The sequence below is a fragment of the Pollicipes pollicipes genome, unplaced genomic scaffold (genome assembly GCF_011947565.3).
Source record: "Pollicipes pollicipes isolate AB1234 unplaced genomic scaffold, Ppol_2.1 Scaffold_3087;HRSCAF=3621_pilon_pilon_pilon, whole genome shotgun sequence".
In the NCBI taxonomy this organism is placed as follows: Eukaryota; Metazoa; Arthropoda; class Thecostraca; order Pollicipedomorpha; family Pollicipedidae; genus Pollicipes; species Pollicipes pollicipes.
Window position 1 is genome coordinate 43,134,965 of NW_023596225.1, and position 12,384 is coordinate 43,147,348.

General features: G+C 54.3%; 1 protein-coding gene across 7 annotated transcripts in view; it reads right to left on the reverse strand.

The window, feature by feature from the left end:
- The window catches only part of Piezo (piezo type mechanosensitive ion channel component), a gene marked incomplete in the record, with an annotated part of 141,676 nt that overhangs the window by 94,025 nt on the left and 35,267 nt on the right, over positions 1-12,384 (reverse strand).

Genomic DNA, 12,384 nt, shown 5'->3' on the forward strand with positions numbered 1-12,384 from the left:
CCCCCCCCCCCCCGGCACGACGCCCCTGGTCACGGGCGCCCCCACCGTCCCGCCAACAGACCCCCCCCCCGGCACGACGCCCTGGTCACGGGTACCCCACCGTCCCGCCAACAGACCCCCCGGCACGACGCCCCTGGTCACGGGCGCCCCCACCGTCCCGCCAACAGACCCCCCCCCCGGCACGACTCCCCTGTCACGGGTCTCCCATCGTCCGCCAGCAGACCACCCCCGGCACGACGCCCTGGTCCGGGCGCCCCCACCGTCCCGCCAACAGACCCCCCCCCCCCACGACTCCCCTGGTCACGGGCGCCCCCACCGTCCCGCCAACAGACCCCCTCCCCCGGCACGACTCCCCTGGTCACCGACGCTCCCGGTGTCCAGCCCTCCCCCCCCCCCCTCCAACGGACCTCCCTCTTGCCATGACTTCCCTCTTGTGGTCATCAAGCAAGTAAATGTCTCTCCGAATTGTCTAATCACGCAAGCTCACTTCAGTCGGCTTTCGTAAATATGCATTCACTGAACGTTTCTGACGCCTGCATGCGCATGAACATGCAAAGAGAGCAAGCAGCGAAGGGGGCACACTGGGATCCATTCCAGCCACGTACCCGGGGGCCTTGGATATAGTTTTCTCATCGAAGCGACTGGGGCGGCAATTTTCTCAACGAAGCGGCTGGGGCGACAATTTTCTCATCGAAGCGATGGCAATTTGGAGATAGTTAACACCCGGTCTGGGCAATGTTCTGGCATTGAACTTCTCAAAGCATGCCTCTCTGCATGCACTAGGCTGCTTTCATCCTGGATTCGGTCCTAGTGACGTTAATTGCTAATCTGGCTCACACCTGTCGCACAGAGCACTAGCGGTTACTGCAGTAGGGAACGTGCTTGACGCGGCCGGTCCAATTTCAGCGAACATGGCTGTTATGTGGACGCAAAAATGAAAGCAGGCCAGGTATGATGAGTTGCAGTGGCAACGTGATCAGGATCGTATTGTTGAGTTGTCATGTAATGCGCTGATTGGTCAGGACGGGAAAATGAAGATAGAACGTTCGGGGATTGGTCAGGGGCAAGGCAAAGTCGATATTTCTCAGTTCGGGAACCGGGGAGTGTCGGGAGTCAGGCCGGAGGGCCGAGTTAGGACTAGCGTGGAGTGTATATGTATTGTTTTGTGTTTTTTATTATTACGAAACGCATTCAGCTGACTGAGACTGCGAGTCCACGACAGTGATATGTTAGAGCACCCCTCCGAATAGGTGAATTCATCACCCGCCCATGCTGAACTCTGGAATTGACCTTTCACCCGCAGACTGCCGGGGTCATTTGTCAGGTCTGCCTCGGCTCGGTTCGAGGAAGGCCTCGCTGTTGCCGCCCATTTGTCGCCTTCCTCTTCGATCCCGTGAATCACGCCAAAGTCAAGCCATGTCCGCTCTAACCAGCCCCACGCCGCTTTTAGCACGTTTGGGCGCACCCTTGGTTGAAAAGTGGTCTTATGGTATTCTCTTGTATTTTGGGGGAACGATGGAAGTTTGCGTTTCTTCACCTCGCATTCATAAAGCGCATCTTACGCATCGCAGTGCGATAATGGATATTAATAATAATAATTATGATATTTTATATTATGAAATTAATTAATCACAATAATTAATAATCATAACCTAATTATGGGGGTTATAGACCTCGCGGGAGCTGAGTCAGGCGTCGACGGTCTTCCGCTGCGGCACAAAGAAGTGACAAATGGTAAAGAGATCAGGTTTACCAACATAGGTCTTTCAGCTCTGTTATCGAGAACGCGTCGAAAGCCGCAACCCAAACAGTGGCATTTCCTCCTGAACAGATTCCAAACAGCGGAAGCACCGCCATCTTGCTTTTTTGTCAGCCGACATCACCGCACCGTGAGATGTAGCCGTGATCGTGGTACCATTATCTGAAAGGATCGTCTGGCTGGGCTCATGTTAAAGCTAAAACTTCGCAGAAATAATGCAGCGTCAAAAAGATCGAACGGCTGTCCCACAAGATTCCATGTGAGTGAGGAGTCCCGGAACATCCTACGCAGGAAGCCTTAAAAGGTTTGTGGGTTCGGCCATGTTACTTCACACCGACCTGTGATGCAGCTCTGGCACGCGATCGTGCACGACGTATCCTGACTTTTGGGATGTATTGGCCTCCAGGAACGTCTTCATCCAAGATAGAGACCATATCGCCAGAAAACCCACCAAGTAGCATTCGAAACTGCACACACATCCATATTGGGTGGCCACTAGTATTATCCAAGGACAACCCGAACCCGTCAACCCTAAGGCGCATTATCACCTGAGCTCCAAGAGAAGCGTGGGTCTATCGCAGCCCAACCCTAAGGCGCATTATCACCTGAGCTCCAAGAGAAGCGTGGGTCTATCGCAGCCCAACCCTAAGGCGCATTATCACCTGAGCTCCAAGAGAAGCGTGGGTCTATCGCAGCCTTATCTGCCGTGACCCAGCTGCACATGTTGGCCGTCGGAGCCGCAGACGGCGCCGCACGCTTGGGCCGATTACAGGTGGCCGCCACCGAGGGCCCAGTCTTGTGCAGACAAGGGCAGAAGGTGGAACGCCGCGGCGGCCGTTCCCGTGTGACGGCCTTGTGAAGTGGTGTGACGCCAGTTGGCCCTTGCTCACGAATACATTGTTAAACCTGAGCGACGTCAGGGTAACGCTATTTTCCGGCCGTGTGAGGCGGTGTGACGGCCGTGTGAGGCGGTGTGACGGCCGAGTGAGGCTGTGTGACGGTCGTGTGAGGCGGTGTGACGGTCGTGTGAGGCGGTGTGACGGTCGCGTGAGGCCGGTGTGTGACGCCTGCGCTATCGCACCATTTCCACGTGGCGTGTGACGGCGTGGACGGCGTCCACCGTGCGCGTGGCAGGCGTGACAGCGGCGCGCGCGGACTATTTCCGTCGGGCGGGTGCCGGTCGCCGCCGGCGCCCGGGTGCCCGTCAGCTGAGGCAACTCCGGCCGGTGCGGCACCGCCGGGCGCAGTTGTCGATGTGAATCGGCCCGGCTCACAGGTGTAGCGCGCTCTCGGCTATGACCCTGCCGACAGCAGGCCGACGGCGGCGGACCCGCCGCATTCCGTGAGGCCCCCGCCGAGCACTGTGACGAGCTCGCTCTGTACTGTGACGAGCCAGCTCCAGACTACGACGAGCCCGCTCCAGACTGTGCCGAGCCCGCTCCAAACTACAACGAGCCCACTCCAGGCTGTGACGAGCTCGCCATGTACTGTGACGAGCCCGCTCTGTGTTGTGGCGAACCAACTCTTTTCGTGGCGTGACCGGGGGACAGTGAAGATCATCCCGTATACTGACGCGCCGTCGATACTCTGATAAAACGGTGACGCTCTTGCCGCCTGCTTTGAAAAGCTCGCGGAACACTGCGGAGCTCGCGGGACACTGCGGGGTTCGCCTTATACTGTGCAGAGCTTGCTGTGCACGGGGACAAGCTCGGAGAACTTTGACAAGCCCGCGGCGTACCGTGGCAAGCTCGTGACGCACTGTGCCGTGTTCGATAAGACAGTGTGGGGAGCTGGTGAAACGCTGACGACTACGAGAAACACTACCGAGCCCGTGGCACGCTGTGACAAGCTTGCAGGAGACCGTGACTGGCTCCGGGCACAAACAGCAGGCTGTTGCTCGTTAGCCTCCGTCGGTGTCAATTCAGCTGCCGTGACAGGGCCGGTGTTCACCGGCGGCGTCCGCACTGGTGCGATACCGCGGTGCTGGCGAGGACGCTGCGGCGCACAGGTGTACCGAAGCTAACGCTAAGCTAAAGCTAAGCTAAGCTAAGCTAAGCCAAGTGCCGGAGCTTAAGTTTACCGGCGGCGCGTTCGACGCCGAGCTCTGCCTGTGTGCTGAGGCCACGGTCACGCATCGCAGCCCGCGGACTATCACGACAGACCAGTGTAGTGTCAATGTTGTCACATTTACCGGAGTAAAGAGTGCGCCGCAAACTGCAAGCACAAGCGGCGAAGCCCAGGCGAGGAGGTCGTTTGCAATCTGCGGGTGGCCTACTTCCAGTGTGACACTGCGAACTCATACCCCGGTTTGATTCGTGCGGCGGCATGCTGTGAACGGTGTGGTCAGCACCGGTCGAGCAGCACGCGGAGACGCCGCACGCAGGCGCGCGTTCTTCACGTCAGCGTGATGTCCGCACGGGCGCCAGCGATCGAGATGAACGGTCGCCGACGGAACGGACGGGGCGGCGAGCCGGCCCGGCCGGCCGAGACGAACGCGACGCGCGGTGCCTCGCGGCCGGCCGCCGTGCCCGAGACGGCGGCGGCGCAGGAGCGGCCGACGCGGCTGCAGAGTCTGCGGCGAGGAGTGGAGACCGTGCGACAGAGGTGAGCCGGCGCCGGCGTCAGCTCTCCGCCGGACGGCTGCCCGCCGCCATGTTGTTTCGCGTCTGTCGGCTCGCCCAGCTGTGTGCCGGTCACGGGCCGCCGGACGCCTGCTCTGGCGGGAGGACAATATTGTGACCTTAACAGCATGTCACTGCGGAGGGCTATCTTGGTCCTCACTTCTCCGTCCTACAATAAAGTTCACCTGAATGCGACTGGAGACTTGCAGTGCTCTTCAAAGAATACCTTAGATTAATTGTGTCAAAGATAGAAGTTGGGGCTATCGCTATTGACAAGCGTAAAGATTGAACCCAAAATGCTGCTTTCACGATACCGCATGCCGTCTTGTGTCGCTGTCGCATCAGATAAATATAAAGAAGTTGGTGCAGTGCAGTTGGGGATGCAAGAGCCAGTCTTTTACCACGACTGACCGATCTTAGTCGGGCCTTTTTGAGTTATTGCAAGGTAGGAGGAAACTTTTACGTCGGTGATTGATATTTATGCTGGGAATGTGCGAAGTGTAGGTCAGTTGAGCTAGCCTCTTCGAAAATGCTTCGAAAACACGTATCATATTGCGTGGGTGGCAGGGGCGGCGGCATCTCCCCTACTTACGACAAAAATGGCATAATGTAACCAGCGAAATACCGGGCTACACCTCCCAAAATCATTTGAGGATCAAGAAATCACTTTTTGTTTTTATCAATGCTAGGATTTGCAGCTGTTGCCTGCGTCACGATACACCCGATATTTGAGAGATACAAAATCGGAACTCTCTGGAAACGAATCCCTAAAATATGCAAAATAACGGCAGAACACGACAAAGCGACACCGCTGGCCAGATATTCGTGCTTCACGTCCCTTGTGACATGAATGAGTGCTAATTTAACAAAACGCGTTTTCCCTTCCAAAGAAAGACTGGGCAGGCCAGTTGTTTGATTACCGCGATTGGTTGGCTGGTGGCCAAAATAGGGACCGCGCAGAGTAAGCCACGCCCAGCAAATATTGCGCAGAAAAATACAGCAGTGACGGTCGGGTGCATGTCCAATGTTGTATCCTGATATAAATGTCCGTTCTCGAAGACGTGCAGTGCGGCACAATTTGCCGCGAACGAACACCGGTTCATGTATAAGAAGAGTCCTTGACGCTTTCTGTGGCGGCGGTTTCCAAGTCAGAGCTGCGCGCAACGCACTATCCGTTCTCCCCTGTTCTCGGTGGTGGTCACAGGGGTGGCGCGGCCCGTTCCCCAGCGAGTCGTATAGACACAATCGATCGCCTTCCGCCCCGGCACACACGGCAGCGGCGCTCCGTCGGCACAGAGCGTGCGTTTATGTGCGCGCCGGCGTCCGCTGAAGAGACGGTCCTCTCCATCGGTACATGCCCGTGAATATGGGTCTACGGATGGGTACGTCATGGTCCCATCCCGGTCCCATCGGTCCCATCCCGGCGCGCGTTCAGTCCGTGCTTCTGCGTGCGTCGCACGCGACCCCCTCCCCCCTCCCCACTCGAGGCGCGTCATGGCGTGGCCCGGCAGCCCTCCGCTGTTTGGCGCTATGCGTATTTGCCATGCAGTTCGCCGCCCAGTATCGATGGGCGGCCAGATTAGCGGGGTGGTGCTGGCCGTTCTCTCGCCCCCGGGTCACTGACCTCCAGCTGGCCCACGGGGTGACCGGCTGCGGTCAGGACTCTGAGGAGCCTCGCGACGGCCGACCATGGGGCTAAGCTTCCTGATCGCTTACGAAGCGCGGAGTCCAGCACGGTAGGTGATAAGATTTTTCATGGTTTCAGCCGGCACAGATGATTTCCTTTCTAGTCTAGTTTGCAAATTCCTCCTGCTACATATTATAAGTACGTCACGTATGTCCAGTTCCAAAATATACGATAGATAGCCTTAAATTGTTCGTGTAAGCAAGTAAGGCTATTGTTAGGACAATCGTACTTGCAAATCATATAAAGATCCTTACATTAAGTTTGGTGGCCGACCATGTTGATGTAGAAGTTCCTCGAACATTTCGGACTTATTTTGCAGCTCGCGATTCTACCCAGGCAACACAGAACACCGGCTGACGTCACCGGATCAATCGGTATCAATGACCAGACCGATATGGTGCACGGCCGGTCGTTCGGCAACCTGGCTAGATGTCCAGAATAGATAATGAGAACCTCACAGTGGCGTATCTTGTTTTCCACCATCAATGTTTTGTGGTACCTTTTCAGGTTACGCGAGACGTGTCCCGGGTTTGTGTGGAATACGTGCATGCAGTCATCGCGAAGGCGGCGCAGTGTCAGTGCGCAGTGTCGCAGTGACTTACGTAGGCATGTATTTTTCTGGTTTGGACGTGACTGGCGATGCGGTAGCAATCGCTAACTTTCACTGATCATGACGCTAACGTTTCTAGCGGCCGGTCGCCGGTCGGTCACCTGCCACCAGCTGTCCATAACCCTGCGGTCGCCGAGTCGCTTCACGGATACATCCGTCTGGTCCGTCCCGCCCCGACCGCGCCATGTCTCACGCGTCTACTTATGGACAGCTAGTGAAATACGTTTGAAATCATCCCGCTGAAGCAAGGATGTTAGGATGGACAAGAAAGAATGCTGGAATTCATAATTTTCGGATGTCCTGCTAGGGTCGTCCAGTCTTAGGACAAAGACGTCTCGGTTTGATAAGTGGACTGCTATCAGTAAGTTGATGCGATTTTTCCCGTGGCCAGCAAGTAATTGACTTACAAAAGGCGTGAGTCGTCTTTGCAGACAAGGGCTCGGGGTTTTGTTGAACACCCGATATGTTTTCCACATCACTTGTTTATCACCAGTCTGTTTTCCTGTCAAGACTTTACTGCATGAGGCTGCAGTTCTGTTGCGGCCTGTTTTCAGGGACTAAAAAGCATTGCAAGGCGATTCTTCTTGTTCCAACATCAGACGGATGCAATGCCAAAGTGAGGGGCCAGTTTTATCGGTCGTCACTTCCAAGAAAGTTTTATTTTAAATTGGTTGATGTGTGATAAAAACAAGATCGAGGTGCTTTACTAGGCTTGATTTGTCCGATGCAGAGAAAGGAGAGAGCAGGCAGGCACATGTCAGCATTAACAACAACAAAAAAACGAACAAACAAACAAACAAACTCAACAATGGGGCGCAGGCGTGCTCACATGTCAATATACGCTCACGAAATATGTGTTCAGCTTAGTTTGGTTAAGAGCTGTTCTGGCCAGTGCTGACCATTTCAAGGTCGAACGAACGATGCAGTGGAGAGTGGTGGGCCGAGACGACATGCATATGGGAGTGCCGCGCTACGGAGACTTACCCCGAGCAGGGACCCCTCGGGGGTTCGTGCGGACGCTCGGGAGAAGCTCTCGCCAAGGTAGGCACTTAAGCCCACGCATGGCTGATGCATGCAGCTTACCCCGGATAAACTGGGCGTTGTGAGGACTCGGGTGAAGCGTGAAACAGTGAAAGAGAGACGGATGGAATTGTACGGGAGGCAGAAGGCATCATGAAGGAAGCGTCCTTAGTTGCACCGGAGGATGGGAACGATTTCGTGATTAGGCTGAGCGATTTTAGCGCTGTCTGACCCATGGCAATACCGGTAATTGGCTGGGGACGCGGATAATGCTGGTTATGTAGAACAAGCCTCGAATACCATTTGATGTGGCTTAAACCAAGAGCAACTCCCGCATGAAACTCGACCAGCGTAAAGGTGAGTTTGTTGTGGTCAGTATCCACTCACAGTAGTACAATCTTACGGTGCTACGTTCACCGTCATAAAAAACACGCATCAATACTGTTTCATTGATTTCGTCATCCGAAATGACTGGCCGTGGCCGGGCCCTTCCAGACAATCATCGAACGACACTACTTTGGATAAACTCTCAAAGGCTACCTCAGTGAACCTCTTCGCCTGCTGAACCCTTATGAAACGTGGACGCCGTAGAGCTTCGGTAAGACCGATTTCTATGACTCAGACAGGTGTCTGGCTCCGCTAGCTCGGCTGTTGATCCACATGATGACGTCACTCCCGTCTGTGTGTCGGTGGTTGTCCCATGTCGCACCCGCGTGTTCACCGGTAAGCTGCACGCCGACCGCCGTGGGCCAGAGTTCCATCCGAGTTTCTGGAACAGCCTCCCAGCTGTGCCAGGCAGGTACACTGCCTGCTCTGCATCTGACCGATGATCGATTTGACGCGTCGATTTTTTTTTGGGGGGGGGGGGAGCTGAGCCATGCCACCAGTGAAGGCTTATACGGCGATCTTTGCCGCTGCGTCCCGTTATTCCCAGTTTTCATTCACGTTTCGGATTATTGTGATGTACCTCACCGATTGTCTTTACTGCCTGTCCCTCAGAACCAGTCTCGCTGGGGGTCAGTAGATCACTGTATGTCAGAGCCAGTCTCGCTGTAGGTCAGTAGGTCGCTGTAGGTCAGAGCCAGTCTCGCAAGCAGCCATGGCAGTTGACGCGTCCTTAAAACCCAATCATTACCCTACCAACCTTGATGTATCATGGTTGACAGTTTGAACCAATGACTTCAATATGTCATGCACACTAGAGTATTAGACTCATCGTGTCCGATAAGGTGACCTGACCTTTACCGTTGGCCTTTGCTAACATGGTGTAATTTTGAAGCGTATGAACACACTGTTTTGTTGGTACCAGCTATGGGACTAGGTGACAGTATTGTGTGAGCTTGGGCGCCCTAAAGTAGTTGGAAGATTTTGGCAATTTCAAGTTATTTCGTGCAATTTGTTACATATATTATCGCATTTATAATTTCCCACTACACCGCTGTGTCCAGGGATCCTCAGTATCGTTACGTTCATGTCGTTCGCGGGGAGGAGACCGCCACCAGTCGGGGGCGTACGCAGGATTTCGCGATAGGAGGGACACAATTCAAAGTTTTTTTCTTCAGTAAAACAAGTTGAGCGTGCTGCGGACGCGGCAGATTTGTTGCATGACCTTAAAACGCCATGTGCTCTTGATCTTATTATTTTTACGTGTCTACCCCAATTTTTAGAGGCAACATTTAGTCGCACACGTAAATGCGCATACAAATCAATAAGGCAGGGTTGCATGTCCTCGGGGCCAAAGTATGCATACGCCTCTGCCTAAAGTAGGCCAACACGTGCATAGCGGGGTGTGTAAAGCTGTGTAAAGCGACTGCAGCACCGGTGGCGCAGATACACGTAAGCTGGTTATGTGTGTGTGTGCAATACGTGGCGGCTGCAAGGCTACCTATCAGTTCCGCTCTTTGTGTTCTGCGGACTCTGGACAGCATGTTGTGCTCTGCTTCCGGTCACAGAGACCCGGCCATGTCCGCCCGGAAGATAGTGGGCCTCCGACGTCAACTTCTAATCTTACGTTGCGGGAGAAAACCAGTACGGTCGACCTGCAAAAAGTTCGGAAGTTCATGGCCAAAAAGGGAAGTGTGGTGTTCGAATATGGCAAGGGGGATGGGGGTTGAGGCGGAGGGACGGCGGCACGGCAGCCTTGGAACACTTGCATTGAAACGTGGTAAAATAACGGCTTGAAGCAGCGCTCCTCCCAGGCCAACGTTTAGCGATTTCCGACGCCCACGAAAATGGAAAAAACTGGGCATCCTGCTGATAAGTGGTTCTCGAGGATAGAGGTGAAGCTGTTCTGAATAGTTAAGGACTTGTCGTCTATGGGTTTTACCGTTTTTGCCGCTTGTCTTATGGTGTCCCCTGACACTTACCAAACCTGTGGCACGCATCACCTGTATTTGGCACCAACTGCCCTGCAGCATACAGGGTCGTTATGCATTATGTTGCGTGACCGGTGTAATGCGATCCTTATAAGGTATTACAGTAATGTCGTGTGTGGCGGAAGAGCCCCGCTCCCTCCGCCGGTCACCGCACGATTGCCTCTTACACTGCTTTATATTGCTACGTGACGGTGCTACTGATTACGAGTACCAGATCCCATGTGAGTCATAAGAAGTCATTAGCGCCGCACCGATCCCGTGACCCGTCATGTACCGTGCCCCTCCCGCCGCGACCGAGACGTAACCGATGTCGGATATTGGGGACTCACGTGGTCACGTGACAGTGCGGCACTGCGGCAGTACACGGCACAGCATGCATGACACGGTCGCCCGGGACGTCTCGCGACGGCCTCCTCTGATTGGCTGCTGCCATTAGCGGTCACGCAGGGAACGCAGGAATGAGGGATGGGTGCTGGTGCTTGCGTGGCCTGAAGCTGTCGTGCTTGTTGTGATGCGATCCTGTAGCTAACAACACGAAATGGCGCTGATCACTTTGCCAAAGAATGAATAGTTACGTACAAATGCTCCAAACAGCTGCCGACGCCCTTGCCTTGCTTCGCGGGACCCAAATGCCAGAGGTCAGTCGGTGGCGGGAGGTCCGTCTCTGAGATGGCTGTCCTTGGAAGCGGTGGGCGCTCGAAACAGCTGCATCGATCGTACCCCGTGTGAATAGCGATTCCCCAAACGGCTCTGGTGGCCTCTGATGCTCCAGACCGTCTTCGCCGGACTGGCGTACAGCTTACGAGAGATTCGTGCCATGGTTCGGCGGATGGAACAGTTTGCTGGAGACAGACCCATGGAGAGAGAGCGAGAGAGAGAGAGAGAGAGAGAGAGAGAGAGAGAGAGAGAGGAGAGAGAGAGAGAGAGAGAGAGAGAGAGAGAGAGAGAGAGAGAGAGAGAGAGGAGAGAGAGAGAGAGAGAGAGAGAGAGATAAGAGAGAGAGAGAGAGCAGAGGAGAGAGAGGAGAGAGAGGAGAGGAGCGAGAGAGAGATCGATAGAGAGAGAAAGAGAGAAGAGAGAGAGAGAGGAGTATCTGCTAGAGAGAGAGAGAGAGAGAGGAGGAGGAGAGAGAGAGCTCTATCGCAGCTCGAGAGAAGAGAGAAGCTCTCTCTCTCTCTCTCTCTCTCTCTCTCTCTCTCTCTCTCTGCTCTCTCTCCTCGCGACTCCTCGCCTCTCTCTCCTCTCTCTCCTCCTCTCTCTCTCTCTCTCTCTTTCTAGCTCTCTCTCTCTCTCGTCTTTCTCTCTCACTCTCTCTGCTCTCTGCTTCTATGGAGAGAGAGAGAAGAGGATCTCTCTACTCTCTAGAGATAGAGGAGAATCGACGCTGGTGTCGTATGCCGCCATGTCTGGAGGTGTGGTGAAATGAAGTCAAGTTGTGGGTTGTGTGGCGACTGCTGCAAGTTTCTAGTTCAGTTTGAACCCGTTGCCTATAAGCTGACTGCACATTACCGGAGGTTAGATTGCAGTGAATTTGTGTCGAAACATCGCACCCATGGCAAGGGAGTTCGCTCGACAGATGGCGCTGCATGGGCCCCGCACCTTCACGCGCACGAATGGAAAATTACGTCTGACTAAAAGTGGGCACGGCGCCAACAGAACTAAGACCAAGGTCTTAAGGTACAGGGGTATACAAACGATGAACCGACGGCGGGAGTGTCGGGTGACTCGACTCGTATTCACGCGGAATGTCGCAGCATCACTGGCGCTCGGCGGAGTCGCCTTAGCAGTACACCGTGTCTCGCCACCAGACCAACTACGGCCCCCGCCGCCTTCGTTCTTGAATATAAAGGCCAGTGTGGGCTAGTGCCTGGCGCTGGGCAGTGGGCGATGCCATTTTACCTTTAAATGTTTCACAACCGTGAACAACTTTTGTACGAACCCGTATCACCCCATATAAAAAAGAACAAACAGCTCGACAATTTTAGTTTGCTCTTTAGGTTAACCTAACACAATCAGCGTCTGATGATAACTGCCGCAGCCGTGACACGGGGATCCAAAACTGGTGCGAACTGCTGATTTTGGAAGCACCTATGCTCACGTTCGCATCCCAATTTATAACCCCCTAACCCAACGAACACTTGACAGTGTGACGATGAGGGTTTTGATCTAATGTTTCGAAAAATAGTAATATCTTATGTGCCCTGTCGACACCTTGTTTGTTCCATAATACAACTGCTTTAAAACTATCAGTATTAGTTAAGTTTAAACCATACCAGTTTGGAACACGACAAAATGGTATCCGATGTGCAGCA